We start from the raw sequence: 23,551 nt of genomic DNA, 5'->3' as shown, positions 1-23,551 counted from the left end.
CTTCTTGCGTAATCAGCCATAGTGCGCCACATAAGTGGTGCTTAAAGGGAAGCTGAAGCACTTTTTAAAAAAAATGACTTGGGAATGTGTAATCATAGTTTGATCCTTAGTGAATACGAAAACCAATGTAAGAGTTCACAGAAGTGAACGCAAATGGCATTTCTTGGCAAAAAAACTGCGGCTGCAGCCGCAGGGCTTCTTGAACTGCTGAGCGAAGGCGGTGACGTCAACTTCGGTGTGCCGCGTCATCGGCGCCATCAGCTCTGTAAAAGCATGGCCTTCGCGATCAGTTCCACCAACGCGCGCAGCCACAAGTAGTCACGGAGGCCACGGCTCCGCCAAAACCACGGTGGTAGAATAAAACAGGTGGCCCATCGAGCGCCGCGAGCGCGTCGCCGTACTGCTCGAGTTGCTCGCGGCCGCCGCTAGGTACGCGACGAGTTTTGGGGCCGAAAGACGCGCACCGCAAGCTCTCGCTGTGCTGTAAAAACCGGTTTCTCTAGCTAATTTTGTGGCTTTAAACGGCTGTTTGTGCTTTTACTACTAGCTTGTAGTGGCTGTCTGCCAGCTTCGACCGCAAAAGTAAGAGCGCCAAGCTTTATGAAGCTTAATTTTTTAATGGACGCGGGTAGTCCCGATATGACTGTCACAGGGTGCCGATTGCAAGAGACGTGCGCGTTTTTTTTTTTTTTTCGAAAGCGTGAAAATTCCTACCGGCGAGTGTACAGAGTAAAAAAAAAAGCATTTGGTTTTCACGTTATCGTATGTATGTCGGAGGACTGTAGCTGGCGGTCTTTCCATGGAATTGCATTTCTCCACAACTGCAGTCGCTTTTCGTCTTTCGGCGCGGAGAAAAGACACAGCTTTTCTTTGCACGTTTTGTAGCCAGATTTGCAATTTGGAGCAAAGCATTTTCGTCCCATGGTGGCCGCCGCATCAGCGTCACAGATCGAGCCACCGTGGTTTCAGCCGTGGCTCGAGCTTACAAAGTGAGCGGAAACACCGATGCGGTCGCGCACGTTGGTTTGACAGAGCGCAACAAATGCGACGCATCAGAGCGGATCTCAAGCAGTGGGATCACCTAATCACGACCAGAGTGATCTGGCCGTGATCATGACTCGAAGGCTGATTGCGACTTTGCGACGCTGTTTGCGTCACATAGGGACGCTCTTGCTCTTCGGACGCTTGCACCCACGGACGCCTCCGCATCGCTGGTTGCGTTGCATGCTTTCATTAGTGGCGCGTCCGTTCTAAGCGACGTTAACTCTTTAGTGTTGCTCTAGGCCTCTCTGGTGTAATAAATACACCGCGGATCTCTTTCTCAAAAGTTAAAGAGGTAAAGTGCAGTTTAAATGCTCGCGACGCACACTGGCCACATGCTTTCAAATGCGCCGGAGCGGAGATATCGGCCCAGAGTATACCTGCTGCCACCTTGCGGAAAAGCGGCGGCAACTCGAGCACCTCCGTGACACGCGCGGCGCATTGGCGGAGCGGCGCGTCGGGCCACCTGTTATTCTACCACCGTGGCCAAAACTACCGACGATGACGTAGTTACGGTCACGCCCACACTTTCGGCGCGTTCGCGTGGGCGGAGCAAGATGAACTTTTCTTTCGCGTATTTTAAAGCTCCTGCTGCCACAACAGCGAAAAAAATTACGCCATCGTGGACAATAATGTTGGTCCTTGTTAACAACAAAGTTTTACCGAATTGTAAAACCACTTCAGCATTCCTTTAAGGCACCTGCCTGGCTACCTTATCAAATGCCACCTTTTCACGGCACTAAGGTTAAAAGACGTGGCACTTTAACACATTTTTAAAATTCTTGATCGATTTTGATGGAACTTGCAGAGTTTAAGAATGTTTGTGTGCTGATTTCAAATATGCAATTGATTTTTTTCCTATGATAAGTAGTTTCCAGGATATCACAAACACCTACTTCTTTGTTTAAGGCCTAATTAGCTAATTAACCACAACCTGCACACCAATGTACAATCCACAGAATACATTGAGAATGCTTGTAGTGTGTCGTAAAGTATAAATCATTGCTTTAGGCCATTTCAAGCAGAGTTGTGGGCTTTGCACCCAATTTAAAGAACGCCCCAATTAATACTCAAAACAAAACCTTGATTTAGAACATTTTCTTAGGAAAGTACTGTAACAAAATTTGCCTTACGACACATCGCATCTATTATCTTAGAAGCGAAACAGAAATCGCAATGATAACCCAGAAAGAACAAAAGATATTGCTCCTCCATTACAGGAGGAGCATGAAAAATTGTTTGCCGTTTGCCCTCAATTTAAAAGGCAGGATGCATGGTTTTGGTTTTTTAAAGTAAGATGTGGATAGAAGACGACGGTATGCTGCTGTTAAAATTGGTATAACTAGGTTCACAATGATGTCAGGAGCGTGAAGAGATGGCCAGCGAAAACTAGATTTTTGGTTGATTTTCATTCCCTAAGTGCCACGTCCCCCCTTAAGGAAAGGTTGAATTGAGGCATAAGGTTTGTTTATGAAATGCGTTAAGGTGCCGAAAAGGTAAGGAGGGCAGAAGATAAGGATGAGGTTGGTTTGTGAATACGGGCCTAAAGAACGAATGAAGCCTAAAAGGGAAGAGAGAACTGGGCACAGGCAAAAACCAGATGTATGCACTAAGAGACAAGGAAGGCAATGTCATTGCCAGTATGGATAGGATAGTTTGAGTAGCTGAGGAGTAGCCAGGGCAACCAGGATGGTAAGGTCTCACTGCAAGACATGGGATCTTGTAGACAGACTGCTTTTGTGGGAAATTTTATGGAAAAGTGTTAAGTTTCTTATCGTGCTTTAACACTTTCGTGACCGCGGAAAAATCGGTTGTTTTTGGCTAGTCCAGGAAAATTTTTTTCCTGCCACAGAGATAATTGATGCTAACGTGTAGGGTATCAAATGATAGAGGAAGAATTGGTCTTTCTAACAGTATTAATTCCAAACAGCGGATTTATTTCGAATTCAATAAAAAAAATATCAAACAAAGAAAAATGCATCAAAAAGAAAGAAGGATTCATAAAAACATCAATGCTACTCGCAATGGGTAAACATTTAAAGAAATCAAAATATACGTTTTGAACGCAAAGCCCTCGTAGAATAATAGTGGAAATATAAGCTCTGTAAGTGCACAGATTATTTACATAAATACGAGAATTAATCACTAGTGCCCATCATACCACCGCGCGATGCAGGTTCTCGACGCGGTGAAACAAAGGCTGGCTGCGCATGTTTCGGGAAAAAAATTTTTATTTCTGTTCAACTTTCCTAGCATAGTTTGCAGTTCTGGTATTTTTCAATTTTCCTGTTTATTTGTTGAAATGAACAGTGTAGCCTGTTCGAAATCTGCAAAAATCCATAATTCTACCCTCATTTGACCTCTTTCTCGCTCATATACTGCCGAATACCATACCGACCTTCACATTTCACCATTTCTCATCCACTGAAAGGTTCGACGGGGTTAAAAGATAGCGTAGAAAAAATCGTTCATGTGTTGCAATAGAGAAGACCGGGGTGAAGATTCTCGGGAGGCGACGGTCGTCTTCTTCAGATCAGAAACACTCAAGAAGCCTTGAACCTTTTCCGTGGCATCAGTGACGGTGGACGAAGGCCTGGAAATATGTGTCGTCGACACCAACACCAATGCAAGCGCGGGACTTCAACGATTACCATGTACACATGGAGAGAGACGAACTTGCTCCTCTTCTCTTCAGTAACCTCCCTCCATGGATTCGTCCCTCTCACTGTATGCTGGCTTTTCGAAAGTATGCATCCACGCATACTTATCTTGTGGTTGCATATCTCTCTGACGACTTCTGCGGTAAAAAACAACACGAAGACGCCGCTGCGCAGCACACCGGAGCGTAGGGTCAAAGTGTGCTCCGCGCCGTCTTCGCGAAGAGAACTGCGCTCTTCTGCAGCCGGTGCCAAATGCTCACGCCCGAACGAAGTTAACACCTTGCAGATAATAGCTGTTATTTTTAGAACACACCAGATACGTTTACATCAACGCGCGGCAGCGATAAAACGACCCGAGGAGAAGACGAAACTTACGGCGGATATGCTGATGTTCCGGGGAGGTTTGACGCACCTTCGCCGTCCGTACTGAAGCCTGGCGAATCGAAGTCGTCTTCTGGTCTGTGGTGCTACTATCATCCAGAGATTACCGCTCATATTAATCGGAATCCGTCGAAATTCGCTGATTCTGTGGAGCACAGGCGAGCGGCGTCGACGCGAAGTCCGAAAGAATGAGCGCTCACCTACCGACTGTGAACGAGCTTTAAAAATCTCCCCGCGGTGGGAAAAACAAACTCGCAAACAAAAGTGATAACAAACATGTTATTTTATGCTTTGTATTGCGTTAGCTGTCCAGAACCGCTCAGAGAGTGCCAAAACTTGATCTTGAAAATGATAACATACTATCGATGGGAATAGGTGCGGTCACGAAAGTGTTAAAGGGATCATGAACCACCTTTTGGGCTTGGTGAGAAAACACATCCTGCAGATAGCACATCCTGCTATGAATACCTCAGCCAAATTGCAGTTGTGCGCAGCAAGGAGAGCTTACAATCTCACGCATCCTCTTTTCATACATAGGCCCATCCTCGCTTGCTCTGGAGCTGCCACTGCTTGACTCCTAACAATGGGTAGCATTGCCCCGTGCCATCCCTCCTCCTTGTCCAGCGTGCTCGTCAGGACGAGAGAAGAGACGAAGCGCTTAAAGCCGGCAACACACCCCTGCTGTTCTTCACAGATTCAAGACATTTTTGCGGCGATCGATTCGTGAGGCCATAAACTTGGATACCGAGGTCATTCAATGATTACTTGGAAAAGTGGTTCATGACCCCTTTACACTTTTGCTGCCGATGGGGGACACTGCTGTCAAGAGCTTGTAGGGACAGAAAAAAAACATGTTTGTACACTGTACATGCTACCTTATATTGTCAATTATAAGTCGACGTTTTTTTTTCATAAAATGACCTTCCAAAGTTGGGGGGTCAACCTATAATCGGAGTTGACCTATACGCGGAATTGTAAAGTCGACTTATCTGTGGGGTCCGACGAAAGGTCGTCGTTTTCGGATTTCCTGCTATTCGACGCATCGATAACATCAGCCGCAGAGGCAGCGGAGGCGCGGCAACAACTATCTCCCAACGCGCGCGCTCCGCTTCCATAGCCGGGCGTTTTTGCGATGTGCCACGACGATCGCGAAACTATAGCGAAACCACGCGAGGCGAAACTACGGAGCGCGTTTAAAAATCACCGCCGCACGCCATTAATGCGAACTGCTTAGGAAACACGGTCTCGAAAGCAGCATTTCAAACCTTTGATAGAGGGCGAATGATGCTCTATGAATAAGAGGAATTTGTCTTGCGATGCGCCCTGCAGTTTGTTTTCATATCAATAGAAACGATTTGTTGACAAACCATCGGCATCCCATAGAAAAGCTGGCAGCGCCGTGTGGGCTGGCAACACTTCGCGGCGAACTAAACGCGCCACAAGCGTCTTCGCATCTTTTTGCACTCACGCCTGTTCGCCATTTCTGCATGTCGCTTCGCTTGCGAGCTGTGGTGTGCGCGATTTGCGACACTGCCAAACGGACGCCAAGATGCCACCGCTATGCCGGCAACAGTACAGCGCTGCTTTCAAGAGGCAAGCGATCTTCTACGCAGAGTTGGAAAGCAACAGTGAAGCAGGGCGCAAGTTCATGTGTCTGAAAAGTGCGTGAGGGAATGGAGAAAACAAAGGACCAAGATATTCGCGTGCGCTGCTACATGCCGTTCCTTTCGCGGACCGAAGTCTGGATGATACCCTGCCATTGAGGAGGCGGTTCGAGATTGGGCTCACGACCAGAGAAGCCAGAGCCTGAGTTTTGCTACGATGATAATGAAGCAAAAGCACGTACAGTCGCGCTCAATATGACTTGCAACACGGGAGCGCATGGCCTCTCGACTTTAATGATTGCGCACAGCTTCAACTTGCTTCATTTGCTTCATTTCTGTAATTTAATATTATTTTCATTTGGGGAACATCGCCCAGTGAGAGAACAGCGTTAAGTGTTAGATATAAGGGTTAGTGGAAGGAATGCGAAATCTTTAATCTCGTGAGGCCACACGCTCCCGTGCTGCAAGTCACATTGAGCCTGACTGTACTGTCAACGATGCCTGGTATGGACTGCCAACCGACAAGGTCCGCACGGCGTTTTCCACGTGCGGCATCTCAGTACCACTGGCACCCGTTCTGACGGCGAGCAGCAGCAGTGGCTCACATTATGGCAATGACCGTGACTGCGTCCTTCTTTCAAGCGACGACGAGTCGTAAGCACTGTTTCACGGGCAAATAAATCTTTCTTTGCATCACTCCTCTTCTGAAAAACTTATTGGTGAGCTATGGCCGCAGCATGAGGCTGTGTTCGCAGTCAACTTTTTTTCCCCTAGAAGGGGTTGCAAGTTGGGGGGTCGAATTATAATCGGCAATATATGGTAACCACCTTTTCATGTTGTGCAGGGATGCAACAGCTGCGCCAATTGCGCCATTTTGATACAATTTCGTTTTTCTGCGCCGAGCTGCGCCAAAACCGCGATATTTCTCGAAATTGCGCGACGCTGCGCCAAAACGTCCCCCGGTAACCGCAAAATTTTCGGTTGCGCTAGTTTTAGCCTCGTTTTAACGTAAAACGAAGCCCGTATTGGCGACCTAATGTTGGGAGAAGCACCAGAGGCACCTTCATCCCAGTGGCGCTTGACTCAAACAGGACGTTAATCTGTTCCGGTGTGTTTGCTGGTGGGCCGGTGGGCCTAAATGAAGTTTTTACTGCTGGTTCAAACGCTGCTTTACAGGGTCATTCAGCATGAGGAAAGGTGAACGCCCATTAATGTAGAAACACCGATAAAGAAAGTTAACTGACAAACGAGCCGTTTGACACGTGCTGCAAATTTTAGTGGGGATGTCGGTATTGTTTGGTGGATTCCGGTTCAACGCTGCCTTTGTTCAAATAGCAGTACTCGCGTGCACGAATTCGCGGGTTGTATACAGTAAAGTCTTTTTTAACCTACTGACGAGTAAAGTGTTGTATAGAGAAGTACTACACGCGAAAACCCTGACCGCCTTAGCCGAAAGAGTTCATCAAGGTACTTGCTCCCCCCCCAGTCGCGGTGAGGCCGACACCACAATGTGCCGAAAAAGGTCTTCCGTTTTTTTGGAAATGTGGACATTGTTCGACTAATCATTTTGACGTCGACGCGAGTGCGGTCACCGCTTTCCTGGCGCGAATGTTCATTGCAGATACCAACGAGCACGTCAGTACGAGTTATCGCCAGCAACCTTATCACGATCAGGATCTTTATATCTGCTCGGTAGCACGTGCGGCATAGCGCTATTGGTACTATACTGTTAATATATTGCACGCATAATATAGGCGACGAACCCAAGTATGCCGTTGGCTGACGCCACCTGAGCGGAAACGCAGATTGCGTGTCGCTTGCAGAAACGAAAGCAGCTCACCATTGTTAACCCAACGAGATCTTTGCCGTATCCCTACATGCGGTCACGAGCGGAACGGGTAGGAATACTCCTCGGGAAAAGCTGTCGTACGGTAGAGCATGCGACCGACCCGGGAGTGATGGCGTCCGCTTTGTTGGAGACGCGCTGCACGAAACTAGGAAGGGTTCGGCTCTACACGGCGACAGGCACTGCGTCCAATGAAACGATGCCGACTTTCGCTTCTCTCTCTCTCTCTCTCTCTCTCTCTCTCTCTATATATATATATATATATATATATATATATATATATACACACAGGGTGTCCCAGCTATCTTTAGCCAAGGGTTTAAAATACAATATTAGAGGCAGGTGAGTGAAATCACTTGCAAATTACTGACAGTCACCTCGCGCACTACAGACAATTTTTTGTTTGGTAATTAACTAATTTGTTAATTAAGATTATTTAATTAAATTGCTAAATATTGACTGTAGGCAAGAAATGCGGCTTGCAAAGTTCGAGGGCATCTTCAGAAACCCCAATTCCATTATTTGCGATAAAGTCTCACGTATACCATTTTTTCCAAGCTGCAATGAAAGCCCGCGAAATACAAAAAGAACCATGTGACTAGCGCATTCGCCCGCCACGAGAATGCTGCCCTCAGCCGTGGCTCCGTTGCAGCGGTAGGCTGACAAGTTGACGGTGGTTTCTTGGCCCGCGCTCGCAACACAACTTGCACCGTCACACGCGCCAACTGGCTGACCGGGCCAAAAAAACCACCGTCGACTTATCGGCCTACCGCTGCAATGAAGCTGGCGAGTCGTGGCCGCAGCTGATTTCGTTCTCTCAAACCACGGCTGAGGGCAGCATTCTCGCGGTGCGCGAATGCGCTAGTCACGTGGTTCTTTTGTATTTCGCGGGCTTTCTTTGCAGCTTGGAAAAAATGGTATACGTGAGGCTTTCTTTATCGCAAATAATGCAATTGGGGTTTCTGAAGACGCCCTCGAACTTTGCAAGCCTCATTTCTTGCCTACAGTCAATATTTAGCAATTTAATTAAATAATCTTAATTAAAAAATAGTTAATTACCAAACAAAACATTGTCTGTAGTGCGCAAGGTGACTGTTAGTAATTTGCAAGTGATTTCACTCGCCTGCCTCTAATATTGTATTTTTTAACCCTTGGCTAAAGATAGCTGGGACACCCGGTGTATATATATATATATATAAAAATAAAGATAAGGGGGAGGACGCACTTATGAAGATGTACTTATTGGCTGGTTTGTCTTAGACGTTGCATGACATATAAACACCGGACTTAAACTTTCTCTTGAACTATATACACATATGACGGCTCTCTTTAAAATGGACTTTGTCCTTAAGATCTTCTTAGCAGGGCGGAATACAAAATTCAGCGCATCGGTGCTGAATGAAGTGGATTGCAACAGTGACGTGATCAGCCAGTGGCGTAGGCCAGGTGTAAAGGACCTTGGTGCAAATTCACCAACCAAGGCCTTACTGGTTTTCGGAGAATTCACTGGCATTATTCAGCATGTTATGCACTGAAAACATGATTGTGGTGGTGACATCGAAATGTTTGCATATTTTTTTTGTTACTGTTCCAAAAGCAAGCTTTGTTTGTGAAGCTGCTCCAAATTTGGAATTTTGAGCTCCAAAACTAGAGTTTTTTTTTCCGTAACCTGCTCCAAATTTGGATTTTCCTGCTCCAAAAGAGAGATTTTCCTGCTCCAAAAATTGCTCCAAATCCTATTTTGGCTGTTGCATCCCTGGTTGTGGCTAACCCTGTGATATGCTTCAGGTCTAAGTTCTTAGACTGGGGTTAATTCTTCCTCATTCCACCGATTATTTTTTGAAGGAGGGTCTCTGCAACTGCTAACAGAACTGTAGTCGGCTTATCTGATTATGAAAAGAAAGCAGCTTATATGGGCACAATTTCTGGAGTGTGGATCCATTGCAAACAGAAGCGCCCTCTTTTTTTAAAGTTTTTGAGTACATTGTGCATGAGGTTAACAGCTCCAACATGTATGTCTTTCTATGAACTGGATGTTTCGATCTCAAAACTGGGCGCATCCTTCGACCCAATGTTTATGCATTAAGGCCGCAAAAAAAAATAGTTATCAACAAGAGCATCATCAGCCTAACTGCAGGGCAGAGGTCTCTCTCCCGTGTTTCGCCCATCAACTCTGTGCTTGCTGCGGCCACATTATCCCCGCAGACTTCTTAATCCGACAAGATTTGTCATGGATCAAAATACAAGATGGCCACTCAGAATAACGAAGGCACACCCGTGCTTCTATGAAAGGCTTTATTGAACACTCATGCATTCACTGTTTTTATTCACCTCATTCTCGGGTAAATAAAGAGACAATGAAACATTGAAATTGGGGGGGGGGGGGCACTTACTCGGTCATTGGCACGTATTTCAAATACCCCAAAAAAGGGAGGGGGGCGCGCTTGCTTGGGATTTGACGGTAATCTCATCTGCCCACCTCAATTTCTGCCTCCCCCTCCCGCACTTCCCTTCTCTTGGAATCCAGTCTGTTACTCTTGATGGCCAGTGGTTATCATGGCTGTGCACTACATTGATCAAAAGGACAGACTGATGGGCTAGTTGGTAGTGCCCAATTCTTAACGGTAGCGCAAAGAAGCACACAGACGGTGACAGATCAAGATGGGACACAACGCTAACAACTCAGTGTTTATCGCACGTGATCGCATATACATACACACGAACCCGCGCACAAGAAAAAGAGGGGGGGAAGGGTACACAAAGTAATCAACCCAGCAAATCAAACAGGCGGCTGATGTGGCAAAAATGCCATTTCCTTCTGATAAGCAGATTGAAGGGCAACTTACAGTGTCTCTATATTTAATCTCTGCTGCTTCAATAATTTCTCTAGTTAGCTGGTCAGAATGTTTGGCTAGCGAATGTGCGTGGTTGAACAGTGGCTTGCAACCGCAATGTGCACACTGTGCGGGGAGGTGGCCTGACAAGGCGAGTTTTTCAACATTCTACCGGTGCTCCCGCAGGCGATCGTTCATGCACCTGCCTGTCTGGCCTACATACTCTTTGCCACATGTGAGCGGAATAGAATAGACGACACTCTCTACACAAGACAGAAACGGTCGCCTGCGGGAGTACCGGTACAATGTCGATAAACTCGCTTAGTCAGGCCACCTCACTGCGCATTGTGCACGTTGCGGTTGCAAGCCACTGTTCAAACATGCACATTCGCTAGCCAAAAAAATTCTGACCAGCTAACAAGAGAAATTATTGAAGCAGCAGAGATTAAATATAGAGATGCTGCAAGTTGCCCTTCAATCTGTTTATCGGAAAAGGAAATGGCATTTTTGTTGCGTCAGCCGCCGTTTGATTTGCTGGGTCGATTACCTTGTGTACCCTTTCTTTCCCCCACTGTCCTTTTCCTTCGCGCGGTGTCGCGTGTATATATATGCGATCACGTGCAATAAACACTGAGTTGATAGTTAGCGCTGTGTCCCGTCTTGATCTGTCGCCGTCCATGTGCTTCTTTGCGCTACTGTTCAGAATTATGCTACCTACATTGATTTCGACTAAGATGCCCTTAAAACACCAATTTGTCCCCTTCCTGTCCTTTAAGGTTACACCTATCATTTTCCTTTCCATGGCTCGCTGCGTGGTCCTCAGTTAAGTTGAACCCTCTTTGTAAGCCTCCAGGTTTGTGCTCCATGGGCAAGTACCGGTAAGATGCAGCTGTTGTATACCTTCCTCTTGAGGTATAGTGGTAAACTACCATTCATGATTTGAGGATGCCTGCCAAATGCACTCCACCCTTCTTATTCTTCTAGTTACTTCAGTCTCATGGCTCGGCTCTGCGGTCACTACTTGTCCTAAGTATTCCTTTGCCACTTCCAGTGCCTGGCTACCTATTGAAAAGCACTGCCCTCCTCCCAGGCTGTTGAACATTAGTTTTCTGATTACTGAACATTAGTTCAGTAATCATGATTTGCAATTTCTCCCCCGAGTTACTCATCAAGGCAGTGTCATCAGCGAATCGCAGGTTACTGAAGTACTCTCCATTAACTCGTGTCCTTAACTGTTCCCAATCTAGGGCCACTCAAGAAGGGTGTAAGGCAGGGAGACACGACCTCCGACCTCCCCAATGCTGTTCACTGCATGTTTACAGGAGGTTTTCAGGGCCCTAGATTGAGAACAGTGTGGATACAAGTTAATGGGAGTACCTTAGTAACCTGTGATTTGCTGATGACATTGCCTTGATGAGTAACTCGGGCGACAAATTGCAACTCATGATTACTGAATTGGATAAGGAAAGCGAATGCTAGGTCTGAAAATAATATGCACAGAACTAAAGTAATGTGCAACAATCTCGGACGAGAACAGCGCTTTGCGGTAGGTCGCAGGGCACTGGAATTTGTAAAGGAATACAGTCAAACCTCGTTACAACGAACACCACATTAACGAACATTTCAAATTAACGAACTTTTAAGAAATCCCGTGCCGACTGCTTATAGTTTCAAGGTAAAAATATTTCACTACTACGAACTTCAGAATAACGATCGTTATTTAATTCCCGTGTAATCTTAACAACACCTCAGTACTACGAACTTATATCCCAAAATGCGAGGATTCTTAGATTTCACTGTATCGGTCATAACAGTCGGAGCTGTAAGGCAGCAGACGACGCAGCGCGGGAGGAGAAAGACGCGGGCGGAGAACTTTTTTTTTTTCCCTCCGTTGCGGAGCGCGACAACGCATCAGGTTTTGTAAGGCCCACCGCATGTATTGCACGCAACTTTCGGCAAAGGCGAAGCGACAAACGGGCTCCGTCGCGCTGTCCGCGACGGGCACCAACATGTTCTTGACAATGTCACGGTTGCTCGATTGAAAACTATTGCGTGCACGCAGGCAAAGCTTACGAAAAAGAATTCAGAGTACGTGACAACATGCCAATTTATTATTGTCTTGTTTCAGATAGGATGCCATAAAAGTTTTTCGTGACTTTCTTTTTTCGTAATCCTTATTTTAAACGCGACAGTAGTATCTGCGTGGATCCCATTGGGTTGCCCGGAAGTGTACTCTGCCTACGCTACCGTCGCACTTTGCAAACTGCGTTATTTTGGGGTTAGTCCCCCACTGGCTCTCGCGACGTTTCCTCTTGCGTCATAGAACGTTAAAAAGCCACATGCCTCCATCGTTGCTTCACAGGAGAAGGCTACCTCACACCAGGGCGTAGCCCAGGGTGGGGGGGGGGGGGGTTTCAACCCCCCCCCCCTTTTTCAATTTTGCTTGCGCATATATGCCGCACACATACAAACGCACGCACGACATACATAATGTATGTTGAACCCCCCCCCCCCGAAAAAAATTTCTGGCTACGCCCCTGCCTCACACAACGACGATGTTGACATTGCAGCAAGCTACCACGAAACATCAAATGAACTGTCGATCAAAATTAACGACAAAATACGGCTGCTGCCTCGCTCTCCGCGTGAGATGGGGCTGTAAGAAGGTAGTAGTCTATAACTTGCATTCCTTGAAGTACGCGCCGATTGGCATCACGAGCAAATTGCAACCGAAGCGAGGGTCAGAGCTGCCATTTGCCGATATCGTCATGCTCACTTCCGGGCGACAAGCGATGTTTTCTGGCTGACCAGGGGGCTATTTTGTACGTTCTAGCATAGACGGGGGAGGAGATCGAACAAAAGGACGAGAGGGAGCACACAGCCAATAGGCGAGCTGGGGAATTCAAAGGTATCCAATGCATAAATAAATGTATAATTATTATACCTGAACATCAATATTCAGAAGCATGTTTTTCGCAGCTTGAAGTTGAAGAGCTCAGCGACTTTAACATTTAACTTGTGGTCTTGACATAACGCCAGGGGGTGTCGCAGTTTCACGAGACGTTCGGTGGTGGCGCTGGCCACCACGCTGTTTCATCCAGTGTTTCTATATTAGTGTACTTGTAAAATTCAAACGGCGCAACGATTGGAACCGTTATTCAGTTGTCGAAATGCGCAGCACACGCACTTACGAGGTCCGCGCGTTCCCGACAATCAGAGAGAGTTGCTGCTCTCGTTTATGGAACAGCATCGAGAGTTGGCCGTACGAGCTAGCGAGTTTACGCACGAATTTACGGCAGCGGACAGGCGTCGGCTGTGGGGCGAGCTGTCTGACGCGCTGAACAGCGAGGGCCCCGACACCAAGTCCGCCTCTTCAGTCATCATCTCAAACGCATCTTCCACCTCGGGGCTTCGTTTCTGCGTGACTGCAGCAGCAGCCACGCAGGCGACACGAAGTGGCATAAACGAGAGACGCCATTTTCGCAAACTGTCAGCGCGGTAGAGATATGCGCGGGAAGCCCACTCCTCCGCTTTCGTTTCGATCCAATCCAAGTCATTTGCGGAGACTGTTTTGTATCCGTTCTATCAATAGAATGGGGCCAGAAACTGTTCCAACGCCTCCTCTCTGTTCTATGCAGATTTTGTGGCTATTCTCACGTCTTGACCGTCAGTATAGCCTCGACCAATGCCGTGTGGCTTCCTCTCCTCCTTTTGTTCGATCCTCCTCGCCGTTCTATGCTAGAACGCGTACAAAATAGCCCCCAGAAACCTGCAACGCGACAAGCGACGGCGATAGATGGCCCTCCGCGACAGCAAATCTGTCGGCCGTCGCTCAAACTCGCGTGCATGCAGTTGGGCCTTAAAGGATTGCAGCGATGACATGGACGCCGATGTCACGGTAGCACCCGAAGATCGCGACGAGTCCGTGTCGGCCACAGATGCGTTGGACTACTTGAGGAAACTCCGCATATTCATAAAAAAAAGCGGAACAGCGACCGAAGCGGCACATAAAAATGCGGACAGTCTAGAATCGTTCGTGACGCAGAGTTTGTGCTGCACCCGTCAAAAAACGATCACGGACTATTTCAAATAAACGTGCCTTGTCTGACGTTCCCGTGTGCATTGTTGTGAGAAACGAGTTCAAGGACGTACCATGGCAAAGGTAGGACGTTTGCGTTACTGAAATTCTATTGTTATGGTAAATTTTTGGGTTTTGACTATAACGACCTTTCAGAATAACGAACATTTTTCCGCGGCCCCCTGAAGTTCGTTATACCGAGATTTCACTTATGTCTACTTAGGAGAGGTAGCAACTGCGGAGCCAAACCATGAGACTGAAGTAACTAGGAGAGTAAGGATGGAATGGAGCACATTCGGCAAGTATTGTCAAATTATGAATGGCAGCTTACCACTATCACTCAAGAGGAAGGTATATAACAGCTGCATTTTACCGGTACTTACCTACTGAGCAGAAACCTGGAGTCTTGCAAAGAGGTTCAAGTTAAACTGAGGATGACACAGCAAGCAATGGAAAGGAAATGATCGTTGTAACCTTAAGAGACAAGAAGAGAGCAGAGTGGGTCAGGGAACAAACGGGTGTTAAGGACATCTTCATTGAAATCGAGAAGAAATGAGCAGGGCATGTACGCCTAGGCAAGATAACCGCTGCTCATTAAGAGTAACTGACTGGATTCCAAGAGATAGTAACGCGCGAGGGGGAGACAGAAAGTTAGCTTGGCAGATGAGATTAAAAAGTGGCAGCAGCAGGCGCAGGTTGACTGGTGGAACATGGGAGAGGCCTTTGCCCTGCAGTGGACAGGCCGATGATGATGATGCTGTAGTAAGGAAGTTACAGGGCATAAAACAACCCACTTCGGCTGGTTTTGGTTTCTCCTTGCTCGACCTTCTCAGCCTTCTTGGCCGCCAAGAGGGGGCGTAGCCCGCTGCCGTGACTACAGCCACTTCGACAACGTAACACTACATCAGTGATTATGTCATCAGCACGCAGCCAAGCAAGGCTTCCTTCATGTGTGACTCATGTCAGAGCGGTGCTAGGGTCCCCCTAGTGGCGTGGCAAAGAAGTGTGGTAAATGCGCAGCCAAACTGCATCACCGCAGGGCTAAGGTGCCATTTCGTAGTGCGGAGGACTAATAAACGAAGCCGGTGCAACCTAATGTTGCCCATGGGCAAGATACGCCACTTCGCGTCACAAGGAGGATGGGAAAGGCGCTGGAGAGGGGTGCGGGAATCGTTTTTCAAAATGGAGCGTCTGCGTCGCACTGTGATATTCATAAAATGTGATCACCATGGCTATCTGCGTGAATTGGCGCGCTTGTTTGGGAGATTTAGAAAAAAGTCGGAGCCTGTTGACTGGCCCTTTAAGCAGCAAACTTTCCTAACCCTTTGCGGTCCAAAACCTTTACCCACTTTCCGGCTCTAGCGGTCCGAACTATTTCGCCAGTTTCTGGCGCCGCGAATAAAAACACAAGCTGTGGAAGAGAAACGCACAGGATATTTATTTTTGCTCCTGCATTCTGCAGGCAACTCTTTTAGTGATATTTGGGCAACGTATGATACCGCTCAAAGCATTCCCCTGTGTGCAGGCCAGGGTTATTACTGCAGGTTTCCACCGCCGCCGTCGTCGTCTTCGTCACTCACTTCTGTCGAATCACTGTCATCACTGTCTGGTGGAGGCACGTAATTCTCTTCCTCACTAAAGTCATCCTCGCTTTCGCTAAAAGCACCGCCGTAAAACGCACGCGGTGAAAACGTGGCCATGCTTCTCAGCGAACCGCGCGCGAGTGGGTACGCTCTAGGCCCCGTGCTGATCATAGTGCTGCACCCTAGTGTCAAAAAAGTAAAACCTCAACAAACAAAGCTCACTTATTCCTCAAGAGATGGCCCTTCATGTATACAAAAATGCGCGCGACTCGCGGTGAGAAAACAGCAAAATTTAAACCACGAACACCCTTGTCGGGCGGGGCCCACAGCGGACCGCTACGGCCGTGTTGCGTTGTCGGGCGCTGCCCGACAACGGACCGCAAAGGGCTAATCTACAAGCCTATCCATAATTTGTTCACCACTGCTAAAAAATGTATGGTTTCTTTGGAGGAAACTTAACGATGTACCACCGACTTAAATTCTTTACAAATAGTGCTTGTGTTAGAGCAAAGCTTGAATACTCTGCAGTTATATGGGGCCCACACAGTAAAAGTGACATTGTACATCTTGATCAAAAGGGGAATTTTTTTTCGAGGGCTCGTTTATATGTTAGTTATATTACTCAGGAGCGCTTGCAATGTGGGATGGAGTTCGGAGAGAGAGTCTGGAGACCGTGGTGGCACAGCAAACACCCTTTATGTCACACAAACAAAATTCGCACACTCAAAATTTACAACAAAAAGTAACACGTGCGAAAATGCTATGCTAGTGCGCAATCACTAACATCACAAAGCATTCGAGCTATGCTCACTCTCCTAGCCTGAAGCGGTCTGCCCACTATGGCGTCTCAGTCTCTCGCTATGCCATTCGAGCGTTCTTACTATTCGTGGTGTTGCTGACTCGGTTCGGTGCCACAGAGTTGACGCCCTGTCCCGTCGTCAAAGCTCCTGTCGACGTCTCAGAGTCGTCGTTGATCAGCCACCTCGCTGGTCGTCTTCATCGCCGATGCTTCGGTCTTCGTCGAGAACATCGGTCTTGCCCGGTTAGGCCTAACTCGGCCTCTCCTCAGTGCCACTGGATCGAACTGCTGACGTGGCTCTCCGGGGATTGTCGGTGGGTTGCAGTCTTGTCGAGCTGGGGTAGTGCCGCAGATGCCCTGAGAACTGCTGTGATGAGGCTGCTGCAAGCCCAGGAAACCTCGCTCGGTTGACACAAAGGTTCACAGCCACCCTCCCGGGCCTCTCGTGTTGCTGCCCCTAGAACTGGGCCCTGCTGTTCTCGTCATGGGTGTGATGCTGGCTTGCACTACCTTGCTCTTCTCCAACTGCACCGAACAATGACTGCTCCTTGTCCTGTGGTCTTTCTCCACGGCTTGGTGGAAAACATTTATTAAGCTATATACAGCGAGAGGTGTGGACGGGGTGAGCCGAATGGGCCCGCCCTTCACAAGCACTAGGAGGGATCCCTAGTCCGGTATCCCTGTAGCTGCCGCGGCGGCCCGGGCTCTAACCACCAGTGCCTGTTGGGCTTGGAGGTCGGAGCAGCCGAGCAGGACAGCTTCCCAGTCCTCTCGGGTGGGGTGGGGTGGGTGGAGGCAGGATTGGAGGGGCATGCCCACACCATGTGATAGGTGTCAGAAGACTCCTCTGCACAATGCAGGCACGCGCCCGAGAAGGCCGAATTGAAATAGTCAATACTGCCGGGCACAGCACAGTATTGGTGAAAAGGCGGAGAAGCCAGCGCTCCTCCGCCTTGGTGAGCCTTTGCAAACGGGGGGATAGAGGCCATGCGAAGATTGATAAAAGGGGTGATCTCTCTAAAGGTGGTGGCCGGATTGAAATCGGGTTCCGGAGCTGGCTGCGGATGAGGCGATGCCCGGTGAGTAAGCGCGCGGGCGGCAGCGTCGGCTGTCTCATTTCTCTCAAGACCCGCATGAGCCGGAGCCCACACGATCGTACAACGGGTTGGATATCTCGTATACTCACAAGCGTGGAGGATTTTGAATGCGCGGTATGGAATAACCCTTGCTCAATATTGCGGCAGGCGCCCCTGGAGTCAGTGATAATGACCCGGGACTCTGGATCTGCGGTGGCCAGTGCAATGGCGATCTCCTCCGCAAATGTAATGTTTGGGGCACGGAAAGTAAGGCCTTGAACTGTAGTGTTTCGGTGGATGACGGCCGACGTGAACCAACCCCCATGGTGCGGGCCGGCAGCATCCCATAGAAGACACCTGGCTTATAACCATACAGTTGAGAGACGGCCTCCGCCCGCGCAAGGCGGCGACCATCATGGGTGCCTCTAGTCATGTTGTGCGGAAGGGGTCGCACCTGGAGAGCGAAGCGCCAAGCTTCGGGGATGCGGACCCGTTCTTCCGTCTGCGTAATGGGGGATATATGTAAGCAATTCAGAAGGCGTCGCCCCGCAGGTGTTTTGCTGAAGCGCAAGTGTTGATTGGTAAGATGAGCTTCTCGTAACTCCCCAAACGTGTTGGTCATCCCCAAACCGAGGAGACGCTGGTTGGACGTAGTTATGGGGAGATCGAGTACTCTCTTGTAAACCTTGCGGAGAACTACATCGAAGGCATTCTCATCGCATTTGCGTAGGTGGAGTTAGGGAGCCGAATAAAATTCGGCTGTCACGAACCCATTAGCCAGCCACAGGGCATCTTTGCATCGTAGTCCCCCCCCTTTTATTGGATACCCGACGAACCATCCGGCCCACCTGGTCACCCACCATTCCCACCTGGTCACCCACCATTCGTATCTTGTGTAGGGTAGCGTCAATTTGCACCTTTGATGAATGAAAAGCCCCAACACGCGGATTTCCTCGCATTCGGGTATAGGTCCGCTAAGTAGGGAGAGGGCAATTTGTGACATTCCCCGGCCAATGGCGTGCGCGGACGTGCACACCATCGGGGAATTTCTGTGCCCCGCACACCATCGCCACATTCGGCACGCGCTTCGCACCCCTTTACTCATGACAGCTATACTCAAGCCAAATAAATGAAATAGACAAATGGGTCAGGAAAGCATACAGGATGTTAATTGTTATCTTTAAGTGTAGTGCACTAATTGGGATGTAAATTGAAATGGATTGAAGTGGACAAAAATCACTGTTTACGTCGGTGGGATCTGAACCCACAACCTTCAAATTACATAATTCGAAGGTTGTGGATTCAGATCCCACCGATGGAAAGAGCGATTTTTCTTCATAATTCGAAAGTTTTGGGTTCAGATCCCACCGACAGAAAGGGTGATTTTTTCTCCTTGAAATCGTTTCATTGTAAATCACAGTAAGTGCTAGCCAGTTAAAGACAACAATTAACATGCTTTTCATGGCCCATTCATTTGGTTGCACAACTTGAGCAGGTTTCGATAAAGGCAGTGGCATGTATTTTCAGTCTGTACTGAAGACATCATGTATTTTCAGTCTGTACTGAAGACATGACTCACTTCATTCATGCACTGTACTGGAGCCTGGCAGAAAAGCTGGCCGCCTGGCATTTTTGCATAGCTGTCTTTCTGAAAAGTCTCAACTGACTGTGTAAAATCTCACTCTGCAAGATCTACTTATGATGGGGCACTGGGCTGATTTTTGCCACAACCATCATCTTTGAGAAGAGTTGCAAATGTCTTTGATTCTAATAATTTTCACATGTTACATTACTCTTGCAGCATTATAGTACCCTGTGTATGCTCTGCATTCATTTTTGGCATTTCGTTGTATTTTGTTCCTGTTGTTTTTTCTACGTTAGTGGCCCCTCCTGCTTACAGTGTATAAATAAAAATCATTTATAACTGCCAATCTTAGTGAAGTATAAAGTAGTAGTTTATTTTGGAGATATGATTCCCTTGTTTATATCACTTGCTCGGGAATAAATTATTAGGTACTGCACTGATACATAGAATTGAGTGAAAGCTTCTTTTGTGCCGTTGATTACATGAATAAGGCATTTTATTTGTCATTTCAGCGTCATCTGTCCAACGAGGAATTCCAGGCCCTCTTCCACATGAGCCGGCTGGAGTTTTACCGCCTACCCGAGTGGAAACGCAATGACCTCAAGCGACGGGCTAAGCTCTTTTAAGAATGCCTTTGATAGATGCTAAGTGCAGCACTAATATGCAACAAGCTATACATTCTTCCTGCACCCACTTTTCACTGCCCTCCTCGTGAATTATTTCTCTTGCTTTGGATCTAGTCGCTTGCTTTTCATGCCATCCTGATCTCTGGCCCAGTATTGTCATGCACAATTGGCAGCTGTTTTCCATTAATACAAGGAGAAACTTCATTGATGAGCATTTTAGGGTTCTCTACACCTTAAGGCATAAATTGCATGAGCTTTCAAATTGCAAAATGTTTTAGACAACCGTCACATGCTGGCTTTTTAATACACCAGCGCCCGAGAAACACGAAGCCATGATTTATGTATCTCACAGCTGGTATCACAGTTTCAACCACAGTTCACTGCTGGTTCAACAGTTATGTGGATTACTGTGCTATAGGCCACTGTCCTGTCACTCGTGCGAGCGTGCCTGCCCCTCAATAACTTTGTTGCAGCTTGCATACTTGTCTAGCTCTCAAATTTGTAGGCAATGGGAATACAGTTGATACAAATAAAATCTGCTTGCAATACTTGCAGCTGTTTTGATTATTACAAGGAGAAACTCCTCTGGGGAGCATATTTAGGATTCTCTACACCTTAAGGCATAAATTATGCATAAACTTTCAAGTTGCAAAATGTTTTAGACAACCGTCACATGCTGTGTTTTAATATACCAGCGCCCGAAAAACACGAAGCCTGATTTATGTATCTCACAGCTGGTATCCAGTTTCAACCACTGTTCACTGCTGGTTCAACAGTTATGTGGATTACTGTGCTATAGGCCGCTGTCCTGTCACTCGTGCGAGCGTGCCTGCCCCTCAATAACTTTGTTGCAGCTTGCATACTTGTCTAGCTCTCAAATTTGTAGGCAATGGGAATACAGTTGATACAAGTAAAATCTGCTTGCAATACTTGCAGCTGTTTTGATTATTACAAGGAGAAACTCCTCTGGGGAGCATATTTAGGATTCTCTACACCTTAAGGCATAATTATGCATAAACTTTCAAGTTGCAAAATGTTTTAGACAACCGTCACATGCTGTGTTTTTAATAACCAGCGCCTGAGAAACACGAAGCCATGATTATGTATCTCACAGCTGGTATCACAGTTTCAACCACAGTTCACTAGTGGTTCAACAGTTATGGTGATTACTGTGCTATAGGCCGCTGTCCTGTCACTCGTGCGAGTGTGCCTGCCCCTCAATTACTTTGTTGCAGCTTGCATACATGTCTAGCTCTGAAATTTGTAGACATGGGAATACAGTTGATACAAATAAAATCTGCTTGCAATACTTGCAGCTGTTTTGATTATTACAAGGAAAACTCCTCTGGGAGCATATTTAGGATCTCTACACCTTAAGGCATAAATTATGCATAAACTTTCAAGTTGCAAAATGTTTTAGACAACCGTCACATGCTGTGTTTTTAATATACCAGCGCCTGAGAAACACGAAGCCATGAATTATGTATTTCACAGCTGGTATCACAGTTTCAACCACTGTTCACTGCTGGTTCAACAGTTATCTGGATTACGTGCTATAGGCCGCTGTCCTGTCACTCGTGCGAGCGTGCCTGCCCCTCAATAACTTTGTTGCAGCTTGCATACTTCTAGCTCTCAAATTTTGTAGGCAATGGGAATACAGTTGATACAAATAAAATCTGCTTGCAATACTTGCAGCTGTTTTGATTATTACAAGGAGAAACTCCTCTGGGGAGCATATTTAGGATTCTCACCTTAAGGCATAAATTATGCATAAACTTTCAAGTTGCAAAATGTTTTAGACAACCGTCACATGCTGTGTTTTTAATATACCAGTGCCCGAAAAACACGAAGCCATGATTTATGTATCTCACAGCTGGTATCACAGTTTCAACCACTGTTCACTGCTGGTCCAACAGTTATGTGGATTACTGTGCTATAGGCCGCTGTCCTGTCACTCGTGCGAGCGTGCCTGCCCCTCAATAACTTTGTTGCAGCTTGCATACTTGTCTAGCTCTCAAATTTGTAGGCAATGGGAATACAGTTGATACAAATAAATCTGCTTGCAATACTTGCAGCTGTTTTGATTATTACAAGGAGAAACTCCTCTGGGGAGCATATTTAGGATTCTTACACCTTAAGGCATAAATTATGCATAAACTTTCAAGTTGCAAAATGTTTTAGACAACCGTCACATGCTGTGTTTTTAATATACCAGCGCCCGAGAAACACGAAGCCATGATTTATGTATCTCACAGCTGGTATCACAGTTTCAACCACAGTTCACTAGTGGTTCAACAGTTATGTGGATTACTGTGCTATAGGCCGCTGTCCTGTCACTCGTGCGAGTGTGCCTGCCCCTCAATTACTTTGTTGCAGCTTGCATACATGTCTAGCTCTGAAATTTGTAGACAATGGGAATACAGCTGATACAAATAAAATCTGCTTGCAATACTTGCAGCTGTTTTGATTATTACAAGGAGAAACTCCTCTGGGGAGCATATTTAGGATTCTCTACACCTTAAGGCATAAATTATGCATAAACTTTCAAGTTGCAATATGTTTTAGACAACCATCACAGCTGGGTTTTTTAATATACCAGCGCCTGAGAAACACGAAGCCATGATTTATGTATCTCACAGCTGGTATCACAGTTTCAACCACAGTTACTGCTGGTTCAACAGTTATGTGGATTACTGTGCTATAGGCCGCTGTCCTGTCACTCGTGCGAGTGTGCCTGCCCCTCAATAACTTTGTTGCAGCTTGCATACTTGTCTAGCTAGCTCTGAAATTTGTAGACATTAGGAATACAGTTGATACAAATAAAATCTGCTTGCAATACTTGCAGCTGTTTTGATTATTACAAGGAGAAACTCCTCTGGAGAGCATATTTAGGATTCTCTACACCTTAAGGATAAATTATGCATAAACTTTCAATTGCAAATGTTTTAGACAACCGTCACATGCTGAGTTTTTAATACAACACGCCCGTGAAACACGAAGCCATGATTTATGTATTTCACAGCTGGTATCACAGTTTCAACCACAGTTCTGCTGGTTCAACAGTTATGTGGATTACTGTGCTATAGGCCGCTGTCCGTCACTCGTGCAAGTGTGCCTGCCCCTCAATAACTTTGTTGCAGCTTGCATACTTGTCTAGCTCTGAAATTTGTAGACAATGGGAATACAGTGATACAAATAACATCTGCTTGCAATACTTGCAGCTGTTTTGATTATTACAAGGAGAAACTCCTCTGGGGAGCATATTAGGATTCTACACTTTAAGGCATAAATTATGCATAAACTTTCAAGTTGCAATATGTTTTAGACAACCGTCACGTGCTGGGTTTTTAATATACCAGCGCCCGAGAAACATGAAGCCATGATTTTATATCTCACAGCTGGTATCACAGTTTCAACCACAGTTCACTGCTGGTTCAA

At 46.9% G+C, this 23,551-nt stretch overlaps 1 long non-coding RNA gene across 1 annotated transcript in view; it reads left to right on the top strand.

Annotated features, from left to right (window-relative positions):
- The window catches only part of LOC125756767 (uncharacterized), a 34,049-nt gene extending 13,776 nt beyond the window's left edge, over positions 1 to 20,273 (top strand). The window contains exon 2 of the long non-coding RNA XR_007414730.1: positions 20,000 to 20,273. This is a non-coding gene — a long non-coding RNA (uncharacterized LOC125756767). The remainder of the gene's footprint in view (positions 1 to 19,999) is intronic.
- The last annotated feature ends 3,278 nt before the right edge of the window (positions 20,274 to 23,551 follow it).

This window comes from Rhipicephalus sanguineus, unplaced genomic scaffold, assembly GCF_013339695.2.
Source record: "Rhipicephalus sanguineus isolate Rsan-2018 unplaced genomic scaffold, BIME_Rsan_1.4 Seq683, whole genome shotgun sequence".
In the NCBI taxonomy this organism is placed as follows: domain Eukaryota; kingdom Metazoa; phylum Arthropoda; class Arachnida; order Ixodida; family Ixodidae; genus Rhipicephalus; species Rhipicephalus sanguineus.
This window is presented reverse-complemented; position numbering and strand designations above follow the sequence as displayed.